The sequence below is a fragment of the Ambystoma mexicanum genome, chromosome 4q, assembly GCF_040938575.1.
Source record: "Ambystoma mexicanum isolate Mex_15411 chromosome 4q, UKY_AmexF1_1, whole genome shotgun sequence".
Lineage (NCBI taxonomy): Eukaryota > Metazoa > Chordata > Amphibia > Caudata > Ambystomatidae > Ambystoma > Ambystoma mexicanum.
Genome location: NC_090928.1, coordinates 615,589,337 through 615,611,159, shown reverse-complemented (window position 1 = coordinate 615,611,159; position 21,823 = coordinate 615,589,337).

Genomic DNA, 21,823 nt, shown 5'->3' with positions numbered 1-21,823 from the left:
TATTTATTTTAACCCAGACTTTATGGCCATTTTCTTCTCTTTTATATTGTACATAGTAGTTTAGGCATGTAGATAATAATGTTTGGAATTATATACATATTTTTTACAGTCTGTATCACGTTAATACATCTGTATATTACATTAATTTCTTACTCCAATTCATCCCTTCTTGCTGTTCTTTTTGGTGTGTGCCTGTTTGCCAGTGTATTTAGAAGCTGTGCATTTCTCCATTGGTAGTCATGTGTCTGGTTGCGTACATGCTTGTGTATTGTTGATGTTATGGTTGGCGAGGGCAGTATACACATGTGGCTGACTGGTGGTGATGTGTCAAGTGGACGGATGGTTGTGCACTGTCAAATAGTATTTCCTTTCACATGTGCTGCATCACTCTGTGTTTTCCTTCACTGTGGCTCTAGTGGAGGGAGGTCGGGTGACTGTGGGAGTGTTACATGTTCACCATCAGGGCACATGACTTAGGTAATGCTCTGTAACACACATGTAGTGCATTCACCTTCACCAGCATGTCTTTACACAGTATTCATTTGCTCAGTTGTTGGTCAACCTCTTGCACTGGGATACAGTAGTGGCATATTTTATTTTCCACAAAGGCTGCCCAATTCACCATTCTCTGTGAGTCGTGCACTCTCTGCTCTCTGACTGCCAGGTCCTTCACACATGGCTGGAACGGTGAAGTGATTGTTAGGGAATATTTTAGATACTACCAGCTCATTGATGCTCAGGCTGTGACACACCTGTCCATTGTTTGGTTATGTAGCACGCATTGCTCGTATGTTTCCTTCTGTCATTGGCAAACATTTGCTCACTGGGGCTTCATGACATGGCATTGTCACATGGACAGCAGGTCCTCACTTTAACATTCACTTGTCACATGTGTATGGTGGGGGATGGTTAAGGCCAGGAAGTGTGTGTGAGCAGATGCAGCACTCATGGATGTAACTCTAGTGTTTGCATTTATTTTGGTTTGCAGGATACATGTCCCTGGAGATATTCAGGCTGATGTCCCAACACGGTGGTCCAGGTGTGCAACACACAATCGTTGCAGTGATTATGTGTCTCAATGTCACGGTACGGCCTGCAGGTGGTGTCCCTTCTGGTGGGGGCTGCCTGCAGGGGGTGGTCACATGTGAGGGAGCCTGGGGTTGGTGTCCCCTCTGGTGGGGGTTGCCTGCAGGAGGTGTCACTTGTGGAAGGGGTAGCCTGCAGGGGGTTGTCACAGGTGAGGGGGGCTGGGGTGGTGTCACTTGTGGAGGGAGCTGCCTGCAGGGGGTTGTCACAGGTGAGGGGGCTGGGGGCATTGTCCTTTCTGGTGGGGGCTGCCTGCAGGGGGTTGTCACAGGTGTGGGGCTGGGGGTGGTGTCCTTTCTGGTGGGGACTGTCTGTAGGGGGTTGTCACAGGTGAGGGGGGCTGGCGGGTGGTGTCAATTGTGGATGGGGCTGCCTGCAGGGGGTTGTCACAGGTGTGGGGCTCTTGGGGTGGTGTCACATGTGGAGGGGGCTGCCTGCAGAGGGTTGTCACAGGTGAGGGGGGCTGGGGATGGTGTCCCTTCTGGTGGGGGCTGCCTGCAGGGGGTTGTCACACGTGAGGGGGGCTGGGGGGTGGTGTTCCTTTGGGTGGGAGCTGCATGCAGGTGGTGTCACTAGTGGAGGGGGCTGCCTGCAGGGGGTTGTCACAGGTGAGGGGGCCAAGGGTGGTGTCCCTTCTGGTGGGGGGCTGCCTGCAGTGGTTGTCACAGGTGCTGGGGGTGGTGTCACTTGTGGAGGGGGCTGCATGCAGGGGGTTGTCACGGGTGAGGGGGTTTGGGGGTGGTGTCCCTTCTGCCGGGGGCTGCCTGCAGGGGGTTGTCACAGGTGAGGGGGATTGAGGTGTGCTGTCCTTTCTGGCGGGGGCTGCCTGCATGGGGTTGTCACAGGTGAGGGGGGCTGGTGGTGTCCCTTTGGGTGGGGGCTGCATGCAGGTGGTGTCACTAGTGGAGGGGGCTGTCTGCAGGGGGTTGTCACAGGTGAGGGGGCCGAGGGTGGTGTCCCTTCTGGTGGGGGCTGCCTGCAGTGGTTGTCACAGGTGAGGGGGCCAGGGGGTGTGAGCACACTACAATGGTTAATGTGCAGTGGGTGGTTATGTGGGCAGGCTGGGTGCCGAAGGTGTGGGGGTAATCATGTTTTGGAAACGGGTGTAGCCTACACTTATGAGGGGCAGTGATTTTGCTGGGGTGTGGTCAGGGATTGCGAGGTGCTGACACGCGATTACGCTGGAGTGCGGCCGGGGATTGCAAGGTGTTGTCACGTGATTTCGCTGGGGTACAGCCTGGGCTTGCATGGGAGGCCATGCATTTAATCTTTGGTGCGGCTGGAGATTGCGAGGTGTTGTTGCGCGATTTTGCTGGTGTATGGCCTGGGCTTGCATGGGAGGGCACGTGCTTTATCTAGGGTGCGGCCGAGGATTGTGAGTTGTTGTCACGCAAATTTGCTGTTGTACGGCCTGGGCTTGCGTGGGACTGCACACATTTTATCTGGGGGTTGGGTGGGGATTGCGTGGTGTTGTTGCGCGATTTCGCTGGGGTACGGCCTGGGCTTGCATGGGAGTGCATGGGTTTTATTTGGAGTGCAGCTGGGGATTGCGAGGTGTTGTCGTGCGATTCCACCGGGGTGCCGGATGCTGTGCCAGGGATGGCACGGAGGCTTCCGCCATGTTAGTCCGTTCACTTGCTTTTTGGGGTGCGTGGAGGCATGTTGGGGGCGTTCCATGAGCAGCTTGCTGTTACTTGCGCACGGCCACTGATGCCTCTGGAAATCCATGAATACGCGTGCCACGCAAGTTTTGATCTGTGCCTCGGCCCGCGCAGGGTCCTTCTCGGCACACGGCCCTTGTGCCATTTCTGCACCCCATTCCATGATTCGGTGCGTCTGTCTTTACAGTTCAGCGAGCAAGGAGAAACCACTTTTCCTATTACCTGGGGGTATTCAGGAAGGTGCTGCAACTAGTCAGCAGACAATTGAGTTCTGTACAATCAGAGCATTAGACACAAATCACCACCTGATCGGAGCTGTGGTAGGGCTTGCAAATTACTGCTTTTTCAGGATCTGTTTTAAACATACACTTCCTCTGAAGGAACATTCAAGAGCAACATTCAAGACATGTTCCAACTGCGTGGCATAGTTAAAAAAAAGACTGAACTATGTTTGATTCTCTTCCCCATTGATTTAACAAGCATTCTTTGCAGATGTATATTAAAAGAACTATACACATGCACACCGTCGAAACTCAAAAAATATATACATATTGTGCTAGCCATTACAATTCCTTTTGAATGTAATATTTTTTAGAAATATGCGTAGAATATGTATTTAAAGCACTATTCTTTGCACTATTCTTTGACTTTTTACTCAATGCTCCTGTTTATCTTTTAATGTCATTCTATATTAGTTTGCAGGCGAAATACAGTAACTTTAATAAAGTGTTATAAATGCAGTTCAATTCTTGTGCTGTTAGAACGCATGACACTGTTTCTGTTCTATTCGAGTTCCTCTCTGAGCAGGGCTCCCAGTGCGCATTAAGCACATAAAAATGACAAAAGTATTTAACGCCAAATCAAAACCTGGCTTTCAGACATCTTTTTCAATAACAGAAGTACGCATCATGCTGAAGCTAGGCAGTGACTGTAGTCTCTTCTTTTGCAGGGCAGAAGAGCACTTGTTTGTCGCTTAGAGCACTTAGATCTGCGTCTATGATGCTTATGATAACTCAAAATGGGCTTCATTGCCAGAATGTTGATGCCACAAAAGTGGCAGTAATTGATTTGGTTCAATTGACGTTTGCATTATAGAACTTTTCTGCGCCGCATTTGCTGTTTTTTTTTTAACCACAAACACTGAAGGAAGACCCCTTACACCTCCCCCTACAACCGCACACTGCCCACTCCCTACCTACTATATACCTGACTCAAACTTACCATCAGCAAGTTTCTGGTAAAAACAAAAGTGGAAAAAAATTGGGTGAAAATGAATTTGATGAAATTGCTATTCGGCAAAAGTGGGGAATGCATATATTTTCCAACACCTTTACCACACTGCCACATTACAAGGTGTCAGGAAAACCTCAACCACTTGGCACTGCAGGTACATGCTCCAAATCCCAATGCAGCACTTTTACCATCCTGATAGTGCCCCCCTGGTCCCGCGTGCAGCGTGGTAGCCCCAGAGCCCTTACGGGCCTTCCGTTACCTTCCCCTTTCTCTGCCCACCTCCCAGCACTCCCTCCACCTTGAGTGGCTGTCTGTGTTTCCTTTGAGGAACCCTACCACCGGCACTGCCAGTGCACGCCTCCTTCATCGTGGCTTCACCCAGGTGAGCTGTTGTGTGCCATGACCCTCTGGGCCTTTGTGCACTTTTACCATCCTGATAGTGCCCCCCTGGCCCTGCATGCAGCGTGGTAGCCCCAGAACCCTTCCGGGCCTTCTGTTTCCTTTCCCTCCCTCCACCCTCATTGGACAGATCACTACTCTTAACAGACCTCCCAGGGCAGCCCTTTGCCCATGCAGCCCCTGTGGCTAAGGCCCCTAGAAAAAGGGAGGCTCCTACAGAGGTGGCACCAGTAGGTGTCAGCAGGGGGAGCCAGTTGCCAGCCATCAACCAGCAGTGACTAAGGAAGGTAGGAGTGGCCCGGGTTAGGTTTAGAACCTCATTCAACCCTGCTAATCTGTCCATTTAGCGGACTCTCTTACTTAGGTATTTTTCTCCTGCTTTGAAAATTGCACTGTGAGAGTATTTAAAATTGCATTGTGAAGTTGTTTGAGATTGCATTGTGAAACCTAGGCTTTTTTCCCACTATTCAGGACTCTCAAACTTAGGTGTGTTTTCTCCTGCTTTAAAAATGGCATTTTGAAGCAGGCCTGTAGCTTTACCTCCTAGCAAAACACTCATCTAGCACTCCTTTCTACCACTATCTAAGTGCCTGCCGTATTGTCCAATTGTCAACTTGTCTTGTCTCTCTCTGTCTCGTCTGCTTGCACCCTGCCCTGTGTCCTGCCGTAGCATTCTCCCCCACCCATTCCCAATCCCTTCCTCTTCTCTCCTCTCCCTATCTACTCTATGGTGCTCTCTGTCTCTCCTATCTTTTCTAACTGCTTTTCTATCGACTATCCTGCTCTCCTTACTAAATCTGGCAGGAAAAAGCTTAAAAAAGATATCCTGGTCTCCAACCCAGGCCTCCCTATCGCTGACACCTACACCAGTGCCTCCTCTAGGCAAACCTTCACTGACATCCTCTTTGTTGTTCCCTCAATCAGACCTATGGACTCTTCAAATGGTAACTGTGCTCTCTCCCTTCTCTACCTCTCCCATTAATGGTGGCACCCAGTGGGAGGCCCTCCTGGCCTCCTTCCACTCCTATAAGGTCATTATTAATGTTTACTTGAATGGTACTGTCTTGATCCTAGGCCCTCAAGCCAACCTTCTCCTCTTTGATAGACGCTTCCCGCGCCTTATCAATTTCCTTTCTCCTCCTGCTGTCCCCTCTCTCCCCTCCACGGCTCCCTCGCCTCCCCATGCTGTCTCCTCCTTGGCTACCTTCCTTCTCCTCCTTCCTCTTCTGCCCCACCCCTCGGGCTGCTTCTACACCTCCGCAGGACGTACCTCCAATTTGTACCTCCCACCCCGGAAGTCTTTCAAGGACGGCAATCTTCTCCATATTGCTGCTGTAAACTCTTGCTCAGCCATCAAACACTCCATTGACATCTGCTGCCTCCTGGAGGAATTTGACCTTGATGTCCTCGGTCTCACCGAGACATAGTTCATGGCCAGCTCTGTCACAAGCTTTGACAATCTCCTCCCTGATGGCTACAAGATCCTCTCCGTGCCCAGGTGCAACTGTTCCGGAGGGGGTGTAGCCCTGATCTTCCCTGAGTGGATTCCTGCCTCTGTCATTCCTACGCAGGCCTACTCCTTTTTCGAATGCCTCGTCTGCAGGCTCTCTCCCTCTATCGGCCATTCCTTTACTGTGGCTACCATCTATCGGCCAACTGGTCAGATCTCCTCCTTCCTCTCTGAGTGGGTGGACCTCTCCTCTTCCCTCCTGGTCTCAACCACTCAACTCCTCCTTCTCTGAGACTTCCACATCCACCTGAATGCTTCATGTCCTTCCACTGGACTCTTTTGTGACCTTTGCGACTCTCTCCCACTCTCTATTCTCCTCTCTGGACTGACTCACTCTGCAGGGCACACTCTGGATGTTCTGATCTCTTCAGACCTTCCCCTTTCTATCCCTCTCAACACTCCTCTCTCCTGGAGAGATCCCTTTCTCCTTTTCTCCCATCTCACTCTCTCTACCCCTCAGGCCAAACCAATTCCAGCACTGCCACCTACCTTCTTGATTATCCGACCCATGAAGTCTGTGCCATTTGAGGCTTTTGCTGCCACTTTACCCCCCCCCCCCCGGCAGACTCACACCCTAACACAGCCCTTTCTATGCTCTAATCTGCTATATCTGATACTCTTGATGTTCTGGCCCCTATCATGAGAATCTGCTTTAAGCCCAAAGTCAAGTGCAACTCTTGGTATGACTCAGACCTCGTCACTCATCAACAGAATTGCAGGGGGGCTGAGAGGAAATGGCATGCTTCCAGTGCATCCTCTGACAAACTGTCCTGTCACCTGCTCCAAAGGCAATAGAGGCTCTCTGCCTGCACAAAGAAGAGAGGCCACATCCAAGCCTACGTCTCCGCAGCATCCAACAACTTGGCCAAACTCTTTAAAATCTGCAAGGAGCTGACCAATCCTGTCGCAGTCTCTACCTCTCCTGTCCCCTATCAGGCCCTCTGCACTGCCCTGGCTTCTCATTTCATCTCTAAAACTCAGGACATCTTGTCCTCTCTCTCATCCTCTTCTCCTCCGCTCTCTACTCCCTGCTCTTCCTCTTGCCCTTCTTGGGCCACCTCTCCTCCCTCCTTCTCTGCCTTTCCCCTGTTCTCCTCTGACAAGGTTTCTAGATGAGTCCAATCTATGAAAGTCTCATCAAAACAGGTTCACCCGTTCCTCCAAAGCCATCAAGGACCACATTGACAACCTGGCTCCTGCTCTGGCTGATTTCTGCAACCACTCCTTCACCACTGGACTCTTAACCTCTGCCCTGAAGCACTCCCCTGTGCACTCTCTTCTTAAGAAAACCTCTGCTGACCCTTTCTGCCCGGCTAAGTATCATCCAAACTCCATCACTCCTTTCCTGGGCAAACTCCTGGAAAAGCTGGCCATCTCCCAGCATGACCTCCACTTTGAATCTGTTGTTTGTCTCCATGACCATCAGTCTGGCTTCAGAGCTGCCAGAACCACGGAAACTGCTTTCCTGAACATCCGTGAAGACCTGCTCTCCAACCTCGATTTCAACACCCCCTGTGCCCTCATCTTACTTGAGCTGTCTTCTGCCTGTGTCACGGCCAACCATGCCATCCTGCTCAACCATTGCTGTGATAACCTGGGTATCACTGATCAGGCCCTGGCTTGGCTGACCTCCTTCCTCTACCTCTATCTCTACCTGTGGTGTTCCCCAGGGGTCCAACCTCTCTCCATAGCTGTTCAACCAATACCTGGCACTTCTTGCCCACCACATTGTTGCTCACTGCCCCAACTTTCAGTGTTACGCGGATGCCACTCAGCTCATTTACAGGTGCCCTTTAGCCACCTCCTCTCCTTCTCTCATCTCTGACTGTCTGTCCGCCATCCAGGAGTGGTGTGCGACCAATGATCTCTGCCTCAATGCCAGCAAGACAAAGATTCTTCACACCTGCTCCCTCCTTTCCTGTCACTCTCTGGCCGGCCTCTCTTGGCCCTCTTCCTGCTGCCACCTGTGAGGCTAACAACCTCAGGGTCATCTTCAACTCCACACTTTCTCTCTCTCCTCACATCTCTGACATCTCTAAGAAGTCACACTTCCCGGTGCACCTCCTAAGAGGTATTCTTCCTTTCCTCTCCTTCCCCCAGAAGCTCACTGTCTCCAGAGCTTTGGTTTTCTCTAGGCTGGACTACTGCAACAGCCTCTTTCTAAATCTGCCTGCCTCTACTCTCTGCCCTCTGCAACTCATCCAAAACAGGACTGCAAGACTTGTCCTTGGCTTCAAGCCCAGGGATCGTATCTCTCCTGGACTGAAATCTCTGTGCTGGCTCCCAGTGGTGGTGAGGATTCCCTCTGCATTGTCCACAAGGCCTTTTGGGGCATGGGACCTCAACAGCTTCAACTCTCTCTTCCTAAATATCTTCCCTCTCAAGCTCTTTGCTCATCCGCCTCCAACTCCCTCAGGTTTAGTCACTTCTCCAAGCAGCAAATTGGTGGTAGATCTCTTTCTACTGCTGGAGCCTCCCTCTGGAACAGCCTCCCTGCCTCTCTGACACTTGAGGAGAAACATCTCTGGTTCCGGGAGCACCTCAAGACCTTCCTCTTTGCTTCTGCCTTCTCTCCTCCTCTCCCCTGTTGCTTTCCTGGCTGAATCTGAAACTGCACTGATTACCTGGCTACCTTCTGATCTCGGGTCCAGGTCCCCTCCCTGCCAGATGCACACCTGCACTGCCCCCACTGGCAACCCTTGCACTCGGGGTCTGTTACTATATCCCTACAGCCCCTACTAGCACTTGACACCTGATGTCTGCACTTAACTTGCACTTGTTACCAGCTTGCTGCACTTTTATTTATTGTCTTTATTTACTATACTGTTATCCTATGTACTGCACTGCCCCTTCCCCTTTAACCCTGAACGTTTTCCCTTCCCTCCTCCCCTGCACTTGCGCGATCTCAATGTCACCTGGCCTAGTAGGATCGTTGTCTGTAGTAATCTGGCCTACAGATTAGCTGTGAGTGTGAGGTCATCTGCAGTGGAATGTTTGTGTGGAATGTTTGTGTGGAGGTGTTCTGCTGGTGACGGTTGGAGAGGAGACTGAAGCAGTGAGCTGAGAAGATGGGTGTGGGGGTGAGCCTGGTATTTCCTGTGTCATCTTGTGTCCCCTACCATCCCTGTGTCTTGTGGAGGAGTTCAGGAGATGGACAATAAAAAACCCTAGAACTTACCTTGATGTACTGGCAGTCCATCATTGTTACACTGGCGACGAGGATGGGATGGTAGGTGGACTGCCTTTCGTATGGCGCTGCTGGGGGGGGTGCAGCACTCCTGGAACACCGCCCCGTTGTGTCCCCCCACACCCAGGCGGGTCCGTGTCCTTATGGTCCGCCCTGTGCAGTTTGTGGTTTCGTTTTGGATCTCCTGGTGTGCCCGTGTCTGGAGCGCCTCGTGGTTGCGAGGGGCAGCATTGCTGTTGCTGCCAGGTGTGAGCCAGGAAGGACAGTTCTTCTACATGGGTGCCAACGCTGGAAGGAGCCGTCAACCTGGGTGGTGCTCCCCTTACCTGCAAAGGGGGTTGAAGCGCTTTTCTGCTGTTTCAGACGGTTTCCCTCAGAAGGAAGCAGACCTGCGCCTCTGTGCTGCTTCCTAATGGAAGGGGGGGGGCGTTCCCTTAGCACAAGAGAGGTGCAGGTTTTGCTGCTGTGGTCGTGGGAGACCCGTGCCTCCTTCTCCTGTGCCCCCTCTGGACCCAGATTGAGTCTAATTTTGCAGCGGCCGGAGAAAGGGAAGCATTTAAGGGGTGCCGAAAGCTTTGTCCCATGGACGGTGCTGTGGAGGATGGCGTTGTGGCCTGGAGGACGGCGGAGTTCCGTACGAAGTTCTGCCTTCAATGAAGTTTTCAGCCAGTCGGGGGAGTCTCCGCCTGATGTTTGCGTGACAGCAGCCCCATGCCAACTGATTGCGTCACGCTTGGGTAAGGTGTTCCACTGGGTCACGTGCATAAGTGTTTGCTTGCGCTTCAAGCCTCGTTTTCCAGCTGGTCGGAAGAAGGCAGGAACGCACCGGTGGAGTTACCTTGGTGCTGGGTTGTCGACACGCTTGGTGAACCAGGCAAGATAACAGGGTGATAACTGTACTGTTGTAGTTTCTGGACATGGCGCAAGAGTTCCGGAATCGGACTGGTATTGATGTTGACGATGGGCAAAGGTCAGGTTAGTGTCTGGGCCGTATGCAAGGGAATGAGTGTTTGTGCCTTTCTTTATGTTGTGGCCCAATGTTGTTGAGGTAGGGGCTAGTTGTGCTATTTTCGGTTCCATTCAAGGTCCAGTGTAAGGTTAGGGACTTTGTGTCGAAGGCCATTGTTTGTTTCCAGTGGTGTCTTTATTGTCCACCCTGTGCAGTTCGTGGTTCCAGGTTAGGTGGCTGTGGGGTTTTGTATGTGATGGTCTTTAGTCATGATGGGTTCAGGGGAAGTCGAAATTGGCCCGAGTGTTGTGGTTCTTGGTGCCGAAGGTTGCAGGTATGTCACCTTTGGCGTAGATGTTCCGTCATTACTGCCTGAGTTTGTCAGGGTTGGTCGCTTTTGGCGATGGTGTGCCGTCACTAGTGCCTGAGGTTCGTCAGGGTTGGTCACTTTTGGCGTGGGCCTTGTTTCCAGGGCAGTTGTTTGCTGCGGGGTTTTCATGGCTTGTTTGACTTCAGTCTGTCGCTGTGCCTGGGTTGTGTTGTATTTTCAGATTCTCCATAGTGTTCGGCCTGTTGGTCGATATGGGTTACTAATGATTTAGCCTTGCCAGTATGTTTCCTGATTCTGAGTGTGGTATGTCAGGTTGTCTCCTGGTGTGTTCAAAAACAGAGTTTTGTAGGAGGATGGAATGGCTAACGGTTTGTGCGGAGGAGCAGTTTTGGGTTGTGGTTATTCCTTATACTGCGGTTCATGGTTCCTTGTGTGGTTCCTCGGTCATTGTCTGGCTTTTGTTGTTGCTTCCTTTGGCGGCGGTTGGTTAGTGCTCGGAGGGGCAGCTCTGAGACTTCGGGGTGGCAGACCGAAGTGGAAGGTGATTTGTGCTAAGGTGGGTATGTTGGTTAGGTTGTAGTTGTGTTAGTGTTGGCTAACAATAGTTTGGCTAGGGGTGGCAGCCCTAGGTCCTGAGGGGTAGCTCGGGACAGGCGCAAGTGCTCTGTTTGTTATTTTGTGGCCTCGAGGTGTGGACCGAGGGAGTGGTGAGTTGTTTTTAGGTTGCATGCGGTTGGCACTTTCTACTTGGTCCAAGAGTGTCCTGCAAACCTTGTCCTTTCGTGTGGTTCCCATTATTGGTGTTACCAGGGTTTCTGTACATAGGTGGCCGCTGTGTTGCGGAAATCTGGTAGTGTGTTGTGTTGGGGTGTTAAGGTCTTGTGCTGGCCACAATACCTTGTCATTCTCTTGTTTTCCCATGGAGGGAGTGGTGTAGTAACTGGCTTTGTGTTTCTAAGGGGAGGAGAAATGTAGTAATCTGGCCTACAGATTAGCTGTGAGTGTGAGGTCATCTGCAGTGGAATGTTTGTGTGGAATGTTTGTGTGGAGGTGTACTGCTGGTGACGGTTGGAGAGGAGACTGAAGCAGTGAGCTGAGAAGATGGGTGTGGAGGTGAGTCCAGTGTTTCCCGTGTCATCTTGTGTCCCCTACCATCCCTGTGTCTTGTGGAGGAGTTCAGGACAAGGACAATAAAGAACCCTAGCACTTACCTTGATGTACTGGCTGTCCATCATTGTTACATTGTCTCTGTCTTCGCCGTTTCCCCTCCCTTGCTTCGTCACGCCTTAAAACACTTGCGCGTTATAAATGCCATATCATATCATATGGTACTCCGAAACGGGGACTAATACTGCCAACTCATCACTCAAAATTGGGCAGATGTACTGTCCAATCGATAGTAGTCACTGTACACAAGTTAGGCAGCAGATCTTTTGGACATAAAGCTAGACAGGTAATGAAACTCAGTGTCCAATGAGTTGCAATGTAGGCTCATGACTCATTTGCAAGCACGTTAAGGTCTCTAATACTGAAACTTAACAGTGATGCTTTGGAATATTTTGCACAGTATGCTCATAGAGGCAAAATGTGCCTAGGTTCAAAAATGCATTTAACCAATATCTGTATATTGGATATCTTTGGGTTTAGGCACGTTACAAATGTAAAAATATAAATAAATAAATATATTTGTACCAGTGCAATTTCTCCTATATACAACAGCCCCTCAAAATTATGTGTTCTCGTGAAATGTTTATCTAATATGAGCTCAGATGTAGGTTCATATTAACATAACAGAACTGCAGATTCTCAGTGGAAAGGTAGTTCTGTGATTTGGAAGAAAACGAAAAACAGAAACATTGCTAATTACAATGAGAATAACTGCAGGATGAACCTTCTTACTTCAGGTAAAACCCCAGTGCTTGTCGTAGTAAGCATCTCTATTATCTCATCCAACCAGGCTTTAAAATGAAATTGTGTTTCATTGAACAAGACCCGACCCTGCCAACGTTGCTATGCTGTGCTTATTACATAAAACATCTGTATCACATAAGTGGTGTCATGGCATTCAGAGATTCAATAGGACATAGAGGGGATGGAAGGGAAGAGTCAAGGGGAGCATGCTCCCCAAAGTGGTCCTTACATGGACGAGACCAACTCAGTTTATTCTAAAAGGATCCTCATTTGCAATTATCTTCGGTGACACTAGGTAGTGGAAACATTAAGACAGAAACACAAGCAAAATTCCCTTTACGCTTCACTTTTGCACTAAGGTTGTGGAAAAGTGTAAATACCTCCACCATTTATTTTTTACAGGAAGCCCTTTGTATGGGATCTGCCTACTTTTGCCAGTTGCAAAATGCAGTTCGATTCCACATGATTACATTGCTTTACTAACATCATGAAAAAAAAAAAAACATGCTGACATGTTGGCAGGAATGCAGCTGCATTTCTCAGGCGGGGCAGTAATATCAGAAACACATGTCAAATTCATCCTGTTCCTCAGCTCTGCCTGAAACAATGTGCAAAACCAAATGGATTGGTAACAATTGTGATTAAAGTGTACACGCATTTTGATCACCTTATTTGCTGATCTGCGGGACCCAGAACATTACCCCCATCTTTTTCTGGCTATTACATGTTGGTATCCATAGTTGTCAGTAGTACCTGTGATATATTGCTTGACTTTAGAAATCAAGAGTAGTTTATCAAGTCCTGCACAGGTTTTAGGCCAAAGGAATGAGCTGACCGTATCCAGGCATATCACAGTATTTATGCTGTGGAGTTCTGGGATAACACCGTTTTCTCCCTATTGTGGTGTTCACACCTTGTTGTAGCCCTTCGAATGGGGTGTTAACGGCATTAGGACCCCTGGTTACCAAAGCGGTAACCCGCGGGTGCTACAATAAAAAGGTATTTTCATTCATTGAACGGGACGCGTACACGCCCCGTTCAATGATTGAAAATACTTTGCCAAGCTGGCCGCCATGGAAAGGGATGGCAGCCAGCCGGGGAGCTGAGGACGGCGGGGCAGCCGCCAACACAAAAGGCTAAGTGGGGAAAGGGGATTGGGTTTCGTTAAAAAAGGGAAGTGGTGGGGAAAGTTAGCAATCTGTGGGGGTGCAGCCTGTGGTTCCATGGAACGCGGGTTGAGTTTGGAGGTTTCAGCCCGAATTCTGCAGAACCTGAGAAACTGAATAGCTGTGCCAACTGCACTGGTGCTAATGTTTGTTGAATGCTCAATCCTTGCCTAGGGTTACGGGCCAGGGCAATACATATGCAATGAAGCAACCTTTGCCTGTCTGCCTAAATGCATAGGCATAGCAGACTGCAGAGAAGCACAGGACTCCATCCAGCTGTTCACATTTGAAGTAGGGTTGCTTTGTGTGCCCTGGTCTTAAAGATAATGGGGTCACAATCACAATGTAAGACATTCTACTTCACTGTGAAGCAGTCTTTGGGGATACAATTAGTGAGTTTTGGAGACTGCTGACAGAACCCTTAAAGTTATCACCCTCTGGTTTCAAAAGGATGTAGTCAAGGACTGACTTGGTCCACTTTGCAAAGGGTGATCAGGGAAGTTGGTAAATAGTCAAAGCTATCTTTCCGCTTAAGTATTTAGAGACTACTGCTTTTACGAGTTTTACAGAAGGGAATATTCCCAGATTCTGACCCGTAAGTAACAAGTTACCAATTGTAAACCGTTGAAATATTATTTTGATAAATGGGAGAACAGACTACCAGGCTATGCATTGCATACCCTTGACATGTAGAGCAGGGCCTAAGGAAAAGGTGATACAAGAAGAAGTAACCTGAATGAGACAAGTGGAAACAGAGGAGTAACTGGTTGCTGGAGATACTGAACAGTTTGTGATTTTAGTCAGAAGCACCAGAAGATATGCCCGAGACCTTGTACGAAAGTGCCGCAGACTGCATTATACACTGGTTAACAGAGTCATGGGCCAAGAGTCAGTTAGAAACTTAAACTGTGGAGTATCTATTGGGCTGGAATGAGCTGCCACTGAGGATGTATGATATCAGTGGAGAAGATAGATGAGGAGACTGTACCAACATTTCAATGGAGCTGGCTTTAATCTGGAGAAAGCGGAGCAGAGAGATGCTGTTGGCAGCCACAACCAAAATTAATGAAGAATACCAAAAAGCCCATTACACTAGCCCTGAGCAATTGTAATGTGAAACAGAAACGGAAGGAAATGGGGGTGGGGTGAGAGAGAGAGAGAGACTGTGAGGAGAGAAGTGAAGGCTAAATTGGTAGAAAATGCTGAGGAACCGCAGATTAAGCAGAAGGTACAGCCTTTGCCAGAAACCCAGGGTCAGTTAGTCAGAAACAGAAGCCCAACAGAGGTAACAGGTTTATCCACAGATGTCTGTTCAAGGAAAATAGAAACACGTTTGAAACACTTTGAGGATTTCGGGAGCTCCATGTAACATAATGGGACTCATTACGAGTCTGGCGGTAGCCGTGCCGGTAAAACTGGCTGCCACTGGACTGGTGGGGATTTACCGGCTCCGTACTTGCCAGAATCACTGGGGCATTACAGCCCCGGTGGTCCGGTAATTCCGCAGCCGGCATTCTGTTACTCCCCATTCCCGTGGAGTCATGACTCCACGGGAATGAGGGCAGTGGAAACACCGGCACCATGCGTTAATGGTGCTGGTGTTTCCACGTCTGTGTGCGGCCGGTGGTGTTATGCCTGCCAGGTCAGACCTGGTGGGTGTAACACCACACGGCCACATAACTCGGAGTTAGCCGGTCTGGAAAACGGTGCTGGTACGGTTTTACTGGCACCATTAAATCCAGACCGGCTTACTCGTAATGGGAGCTGTGGTACAAAATCCAAAAGATCAATGCATACCAGTAAGGATAGTTGAAACAAGTGTGGAAATTGCAGTAAGGTAGCTGGCACAAAGTTTCAAAGTAAATCACATTCAAAGAAAGAGAATTGAAAAAAGAAAAAAAAACAAAGTGTGGAATGCTGGGAATAAACTTATCCCAGGGCATAATAAACCTATACAGGATAAATCTTACAACAGTGACATTTTGTAAATTGGTATTTGAAATGAAAGTTCACAAAGAGTTAGCAGATTTGAAAATATGATCTATATGTGACAGTTCTTAACTTTCAAATGCTTGCATGAAAAAGTCTGAAAATATTCCAGTGTGAAATTGTGAGGGGGATGCCTGTGCATACGAACATTTCAGATTTTTAAATTAAGGCCATCATAGTTTACATTTTTTTTAACAGCTTTTAACGTAAGGTGTTTCCATAGGAAAAAAAAAATGTCCCAAATATATTAAAACTGTCAGCTTTAATTTTCCTCATTTTTGCAGGAGCCTAGATTTTTTTTTAATTGGTGGAGTGAAAAAAAAATCGACGTGGCCAATTTTGAGATATTAAGGATTGACAATGTATGTATATTTGATGCATGTGAAGAATGAATGCGCATATTTCCTATGTACTGTACACAGACACAAGTTTTACAGTTTGTACATTATCCAAATTAACAATTCGTACATTACACAATTAACATCTAAAAACTCACATCAAAGGCAAGTCTCAAGTGACCTTAATGTCAGTTTTGAGGTGATGGAATAAATGTAAACTTTCATGTGAACTCTACACAGAGCGTATGAGTTTTACAGTTTATAGATTACACACTTATTATCTAAAAACTCATATCAAAGGCAAGTGTCGGCTGATTTATAGGTCAGTTTTAAAGTGATGGAAAAAATGTACACTTTTCATAAGAAAATGTACACCTCGGGATGCCTAGCATGCATGAGCAGAATGAAGGTACATCTTGTATTAAAACCTTACATGTACATTTGTGATATTAACATTGTTTATACAAAGACTAATAACGTGCTCCTACGACACACACACACCTTATACACATATGCTTACGACACATAACATACAGACATACAAGTGCTCTCACATAAACCCAGAAAACAGGCACCTACAACACATGCACATACGACACATGCATCTATGCTACTACACATGCTCCTATGACACCCGTTCCTATCAAACACAGTATTACAACACATACTTACCACATAATCTTATGACACACACTATAATAACACACAATCCTATCACATATGCTCCTATGACATAAGCTTCTATAAGATGAACTCCTACAACACACACACTCCTATAATGCATGTTCTAATGACAAGCACACCTACTACACATATTTCTATTGCAGATAACATTTGGATGTACAACACATGCTCTTACGATACATGTACCAATGACACACACTATTTCAACACACACTCCTACAACATGTGTTCCTGCAACGTGTGCTCCTATAACACATGCATCTACTACACATGCTCCTACTACACACACATGCTCCTACAACATGGTTTCTACGGCATTTGCTCTAACAACACATGCTCGTATGACACATGCTCCTTCAACACATGCGCCTATGACAAGTGTCGGTGCTACAGGTGCTCTTACTATGCAAACATGTTCCTATGATACATGATCCTACACCATGCACACCTACAAAATGTGCTCCAACAACACATGGTCCAATGACACGCATTCTTCCAGCACATACTCCTACCACACAGGAACCTACAACATGCGCTGCAATCATGTATGCAGAGAGTATATGAGTTTTACAGTTGGTACATTACAAAATTTGCATCTCCTAAAAACTCACATCAAGAGCAAGTGACAGCTGATTTTGATATTAGTTTTAAAGTGATGGTACACATGTACACTTTTCATAAGAAAATGTTAACTTTAGGAGGAATATAATGAATGAGCAGAATGGAGGTACATTTTATATTATAAACCTACACAAACATTTGTGATTTTGACATTGTGCATATACACACTGATATCGTGCTCCTATGACTTGCCCATCTAATACACATGCAATTACTACACATAACATTTAGACATATGACAAGTGCTCTGACATGCACCCAGTACACATGCACCTATGACACATGAACCTACAACACATGCGCCTATGACAAATGCTCCTATGACACATGCTCCTATGACCCACGTACCTACCAAACACACTCTTTAGACAACTACTTACCACACACTCTTGTGACACATACTCTAATGAGACACACTGCTACGACCCATATTCCTATCACACAAGCAGCTATAGGATGAACTCCTACAACACACACTTCTATAATACATATTCCAATGACAAGCACACCTAGTGCATACGTGTTTATTGCACATAACATGTCGAGGTACAACACATGCTCTTATGACATATGTTCCAACCACACACATTTTTCCAATGCATACTCCTATGACACATGCACCTACACCACATAGTTCATGAAGCTACAACATGTGGTCCTACTATACACACACATATGCTCTTAGGACATATGCTCCTACAAAACGTGTTCCTACGGCATGCACCCCTAGAACACATGGTCCTATGACACAATCTCTAACAATATATACTCCTACCACACAGCACCTACAACATGCTCTGCAATCACATACGCAGAACATATGAGCTTTACAGTTGGTACATTATAAAATGTACATTTACTGAAAACTCACATAAAAGGCAGATCATACAAACTGAACAAAGTGTGTATGAGTTTCACTGTTTGCATATCACACAATTAACATGTAAAAACCCACATCAAAGGCAAGTAACAGCTGACTTTGATGTCAGCTTTAAAGTGATGGAATAAATGTGCACTTTCAATACAAACTAACCACAGAATGTATGAGTTTTACAATATGTATATTACACAATTAACATCTCTTAAAAATTCACACTGAAGGCAAGTTTCAGCTGACTTTAATGTAAGTTTCAAAGTGATGGAACAAATGTACACTTTCAGTACAAACTGTCCACCGAGCGTATGAGTTGACTTTGATGTCAGTTTTATGGTAATGGAATACATGTACACTTTTCATACAAACTGTACTCAGAGCGTGCACCTATAGCACATGCACTTACAACACATGATCCTATGACATGTGCATTGTAAGAGGATTCAATTCAACACTACAGCTAAGTCAATGCCTAGTCTGGGATACTGAATGGAAACCCTTATTGATATATCTTTATGACCATTTCATGCGTTCTGGATGACTACCCCTATATAACACCCCTCTCTAGGAATCCCCCTGACCCCACTGAGCCAAGAAGTAGTTCTGTTTTGCAATTTAAAAGGTTTATTTGAGAATTTAAACAATATAGATATATATCACACTTTATAATAAATTAATAATTGGATATCACACTTAATCTGATCAGTAATCAATAATGGATAGTCTGGCACTAGCACACTTGTAAATAGGAACAGAAGAATAAGGTGGTAGAGAATACTTTATATAAGTTCAGATGGATGTAATGTTGAATGAAAATGCAATACAGAAAATACTCAATATGATTTCAACAAAACAATGTAATCACTTTTCTCTGGCAATCCACTCCCCCCCTTTATGCAATGCAAGGAAATGGAAGGAAAGCACACAGTTCTCAGAAATGCAATCAAATGTAATTCAGTTCACCCCAGCAAGCTTAGACTACAGAAGTTGGAAACACAGGCCCAAGATGCTTTTATATGTGCTGGCAATGAAGTGAAAAATATGCTAAAATGCTTTTAATTCCCTCTAGAGGTTCAGGGTGAGTGAAATCAAGTTAATATTAGTCCAGGCTCACTTTAGCAAGGATCTAGGAGTAACTAGCAGGTTAAACGAATTTTCGGCAACTGAAAGCAAGAAAACTGCTGTTTTCACACGTTGAGAAATTTGCAAATCGCGGCAAATTCGCGAGTGCGTTTTTCACGATAGGAATGCGGTTCTAGGTTCGTAGTAAAGCCACGATTCCCAGCTTTCAGAGGAAAGTTACTGCAAGTCTCTAGCACAAACGGTCACGGAGTTATGAACGATTAAATAAAGGTAGTTTTTCGGATTTGAAATTTTAAAGTTCAAAATGACAAATGACAGCTAGCAACTAGAAATGACAGGTGACAGCTTTGCAAATTACAGGTGACAGTTAGGAGGCAGTTCTACCTAGATTAAAATAGATTGAATTATATTATTTTAACTAAGAGATTGGTTCTGCACAGTTCTGCTGGGTACTCACAATATATTTTGGAAATAAATGGGCCTCGCCACGGATCTGGTCAGGTTTTAGACTGGACTCTGGTCTGGTCTCTGCACTTCACAGTGATCTGGGTCAGCTCTCTCTCTCTGGATTCTGGAGATTGATGGATTTGAAGTCTGGATCTTTCTGCACAGCTTTCTCTAGAGATTGATGGAGGTAAAGTATGGATTTTCCCGGCAGAGCGTCCCGCAGCAAATGAATTTGAAGGTCCCTATCTGTCCTGTCTGTCTGCTTTTATGTGTTTTGAAAATGGGTGTGTGTGCAGCATCACTAGGCTCTACCCCTCTCCACTTGTCATTGGCCACTTCATCCTCTTCCACTTGATTGGGGGAATGAAATGAAGTGTCATCTTGATGAGGTCTGTTTATGGTACAGAGAACCCACCCCTGTCAAATTACACACAATCTATATTTTGACCCAAAAGACATACTTGCACAGGTACACATTTGTTTAAAATTACATGCACCCATCACATATCACAGGAGGTATACCCTGTCCAAATCTGCTCTTCCTGGGGGCTTGGGTTCAAAAATGGCACATATTTCACTTTTTAACTGGTTTCGCAATATCGGACATTACCCCAAATTTACACACATGTACGCAAGGAGTATGGACATTAATTGATGAAGTGTCAGATTTTTAACATGCATACATTTTAAGTAATACCCTCTTAACTGCTAGCTTGCCCCCAGATCATGCCACCGGTTCTAAAAACCTCTTAAAATGTGGGCAGAAAAATCACAAGAATTATGGTATCATTTAAATAATTTTCACAAGTCCGTACTATGAGTTATTCATCTTTTTCTAAAACCATATTCTGGCTACAGGGGTGTGGTTTCCCCCCAGCACAAGGTTGAATTTCTGGTTTTTCCAGTTCTGCCAAGCCAGCGTGCTCTCACAGGCAGTGCTCCTCCCCTTTACTTCCAGGAGGAAGCCACTTTTTACGGCCCCCATAATAAAACATTTGCCTGAGTCAGGACAGGGCTTTGTTCAATTTCCTGCAGAGCCCAGGTAATTCAATCAGGGAAGTGTCATATCCCTTTTGGTGGGAGCAGCAAAAGGCAGATAGGCCTGGGAACACAGCTGTTGTGCAAGTCTCAACTCCTGTCGGGGGTAGCTGGTGGGCAGAATTCAGTTCCTTAAGCCAGGCCCCAGCTAATGTCACTTTTGTTCCCCAGTTTAAGTCAAGACAATGTTTACATATGCAGCTAGAATGCTGATTCTAAGTTTAAAACTATGACATTTAAACAATTGCAACCTATGTGACACTCAAAAGTAGGTCACTCATTTCTTTTAAACATTTAGATTTTTAGTGTCTTTCAGTCCAAATTTACTTAAACTGCTGAAATCCACAGCTCAACCAGTCTTGTTATAAACCTTCAAGTCACTTCAGAATATAACTTTAGATTGTATCCACCTCTCAGTAAGTCTTTCTTTGGCACGCTTTGGGTTCATTTATTCAGCCGGCTTTCTGATAGTGGTGAGTACTGGTACTGCACCCCTTTTTGGGATTTAAGAAAATGAATTCCCCACAATTCTAGGTTGCTTTTGGCAGTCAGCATTGCCATTCCCAATTGTTTCAGACTACTGTGTGGGTAGTCCAATGGTGGTTATAGGCAGTGCCCTTCTGTGCCCATAACATCGGCAAAATGGGTGGCAGCCTATTCTTCATGCACTTCCCTGGGCATTTTCTGGGAAGCTCTGGCCATCATGATGTTTTCAATGCCAGTACTGCACAGTTTTTGAGGTAGGGCTTGGATGCATAGGTAAAAACATCCCACAAGCCCCCCTCTTGCGATGGCCATTCTATTTCACTAATGGGACTCGCAAGACCTGGGATGTTTCCTCATCTTCTTCCAATAGATGACACAGTTCAGCATCTTTTCCTCCATCCCGTACTGATCGATCGGTTCTCCTCGCCGGTCCTGATGGGAATATTGGGCGGTACACTGGGCCCTCTTGCGTCTCTGCTCCCGGTCTCCGGATCGTCCTCCTTGGCCCGTCTCCAGGTTTTCTTTCTCCTAGGACGACAAAGGAAGAGCGGCAATACCTATTCATGGACATTTCTCCCCCACCATTGATATAGTGGGGTGGCATATGAATTTTAGAACTCAACAGATATGCACATGCACATTTTTTTTTTTAAATTAAGAGACAGGAACACATAAACTTGAGAAACACAGAATTTGATAGGCTATATGTAGGATCTTTTAAGTTAGAACTGAATTAATCTGAGACAGTACCCTCTAGGATTCCAGAGGATTCCTCCAGTTGTTGCAGAGTGTGCCTGGGATGGCAACACTTCAACTGGTTTATGTGGACC